Below are 3,200 nucleotides of genomic sequence, written 5' to 3' on the forward strand. Positions count from 1 at the left end.
TGTGAAGTAGTAAGGTTGGTTTTTAAATGCGAGCCAACAGTCACGTGACCTGCTCTTTTCTATCCAAATGGGTCGGTCCTCGTGGGTGGCCGCACACGTGCCCTGATGGTGCGATTTGCCCTTGCTCACTGTGGGTCGCCTGTAGTGCCACCATTTTGGCTTGGGACCACTGTTGGGGTGACCAGCTAGATGGGCCACCAGCTTGCTGATGTCTGGTGCGGTGGTGGTTTGTGTGGACTGCTACCGTCTTGGGGCCTCGTGGGGCGTGGGAGCCGCTGGACAAATGCCTACGCCGTGCCGGAGCCTTGGCTTTCTGGTCGGAAGCCCAGAGGTTGGCTGCGGATGTGGCCCTGTGCACAGATGCGCCTCGTGGCCTGGGATGCAGTATGGATGATGTTAACGTACCGTGTGTGTTAATGTGAACCTGTGCGCGGGATACTTTTCCGTGACAGGAAACATCCGCTCTGCCTAGAGCGGGCTGTGTTTTAGTACGCCTCACACTTTCACGACGGTGCGCTGCGGGGGGATGTAGGAAGTGCAGACGACACACCGTTCGGCAATAAAACGAAACAATCTTCTAATTGTTCTGGCGTCCGTGAGACTTCTTCCTCTTATAAAAGAGCACGAATCATCTGATCTCTGAAAACCAGAGATTTCAGGCAGTCCTGTGGTTGGAGATGACCTTCTAGAAGGGTAGTCTGGGTCCACTGAATCAAGCTGTAACGGGAGGGGGAGGGTGGCCCCAGGCTTCCTGCCTCCTTAGCTAGGCCCATCCTCTTGGGTGACCCAGCAGAGAGATGCTCTGACCTTAGCAGAGGAAGCTCCTCACACCAGTGTTTTGATGTCTTTATAAGTGTTTACAATTCTTATTTTTGTCAAACTTCTATTTTGAAATAGTTTCAAGTTACAGGAAAGTTAGATACATAGAACTCTGGTGGTACCTGACACCTGGAGTCCCCGGCCATTTACGTTTCCCTCATTAGCCCCATCATTCTCTTTGATTTCTCATCTCCTGCTCACCCACCCGTGCACCTGTTTCTCCATCCATCCGTCCATCCTCCCGCCTACCCATCCACCCATCCGTTCACCTGCCCATTTACCCATACATCCACCCGTTGACTTGCCCGTCCATGCATACATGCGTCCATCCAACCAACCATCCGTCTGTCCATCCATCCACCTGCCCATCCAACCAACCATCCGTCCGTTCACCTAACCATCCATCTATCCATCTAAGGTTGCAAAGAGTGTGTCCCATCACCCCTAAATACTTTAATATGTATTTTCCAAAAATAAGGACTTTCTACTACATAGCCACAGTGTACCCATCAAAAGCAGGAAACCAACATTGATACGATACCATCTCATCCATAAATCCTTTCAGATTTTGTTGACAGTCTCAAAATGTTTTCTGTAGGAAAAACAAACAATGGGAACGACCAGCAAATCTTCCTTCTCCCTTTCTGGCTCAGGACCCCACCATACTTTGTTGTCCTGACCCCCCGCCCTCTGCAACCGAGTATTCAGTCCTCTGCTCCCCAGTCTTCCCTTAACTTTTACAACTTTGCCTCTTTTGGGGATTAGTTAGCTATTTTGTAGACGGTCCTCAGTATAGGTTTGTCTTAATTTTCACCATTTGCTTTCCTTAAGTATTTTTGGCACAAACATCACTGATGTGATACGGTCATAAAGCATAGCTTTCCCTTCTCCCTTTTCAATACTTTATTTATATGGGTCTGCAGTTGTGGATTCCCATTTAGTCAATGGGCTCTACTCCATTATTGTCTTTGATTTTCATGTTCAAGTTATCCCCAATTTGGCCAATTCTAGTGTCTTCATGCCAGCATTCACGTCCCTTTGATGTGTCCCTGTCATTCTTCAAGCACTTCTCACTTCCTGACACAAGGGGAGTTCAGACTCGTCTTGTCCTTCCTTCACCCAGCTTCAGATACCCCGAGTTCTCTAAGGAAAGAGGTTTCTTTTTGTGAGGAATGGTATTTAGACACCAAGATCTGTGGCTTAGATGTGCTCGCTGTCCCGGGGTGTCATTTCCTCCAGGCTTCAGCTGACAGACCTGCAAGAGATCCATGTAGTTGACATGTAATACACATGCGGATCTCTGTATCTTATCAGGAAGCATAGTTTCACACCAGTGCTCTCCATTTCAGTCCAACACCCTGGGGCTTCATCTGGCGTGTCCATATTTGTGTCTACTTTCTCTGGCGGTGAGGTTAGTCCCTATCATCCCAAACATAAGTGCACTTTTGCTCAGCCCCTGTGTGTGTGACAGACCTCCCTGCCATGCTGGCTGCTGCCTCAACCTGTGTCCCTTCACAGGGGCTGAGCCAGCCAGGGTTTGCTTAGCCTTGTACTCCTTTCTGCACCAGCCAAGTCCCCCAGCCCTGCAGAATGAGGATTCCTTTTAAAAGCATTTGACACCAGGATAAAGATGTGTGAACCTTTTCTTACTAAGACTCTGCTGCTTGGCTTAACTTTCTTTTTCTTTTTTTTTTTTTTTTTTTGCACTAGGTACCCACCTCATTTCACTTCCTGTCTTGAGGTAGCGATAGTTTACATTTCTCCTTCTTCACTTCTCAGAAAACTTGGGCGCTTCCTCCTCTTTTCGCTCTGATCCCCATTCCATGCTTTTCTGTTTTAGAAGCATCTTTTGATTTGAGGACTTCATGAGCTTTTCTCTTAGACCCTCTGCTCTTTGATCCTTTGTTCCTGGGAAGAAACAAAAGCGAGTCTTATATTTCATGTATTGTGCTGTTGTTCTAGGGCTGAGAATCCCTTAGGACACCCCTAGCTCGTCCCTCCTGGGCGCTACCCCTGAGCAGCAGCAGAGAGGCATACCAGCCCTTCTTCAGCAGCTCTGGGATGTGGAGATGGTAGGTTCTAGAGAAGAAATGGTTCATCCCTGGCCAGAGCAGGTTAAGAGCAACGCCCTCCTGCTCCGGAATTTAGGGTCACGGACTGCCGCCCACAGTGGCCCAGGATGACGTCAGAACTAGGAGGGGACAAGGCACCAAACATTTTCTTATTAATGACCATGATGTCCAGTTTGGGGACCACCTGGCTGGTGGCCAAGGTCTCAACCCCAGCATCTGGTTCAGATCGGCCACGGTTTACACTCCACAGTGCCGGGCATGGAGGACCCAAGTCTGAGCACTGCTTTCTTCCGATGTCCATCCCTGCTC

Source organism: Lutra lutra, chromosome 1, assembly GCF_902655055.1.
Source record: "Lutra lutra chromosome 1, mLutLut1.2, whole genome shotgun sequence".
NCBI lineage: Eukaryota > Metazoa > Chordata > Mammalia > Carnivora > Mustelidae > Lutra > Lutra lutra.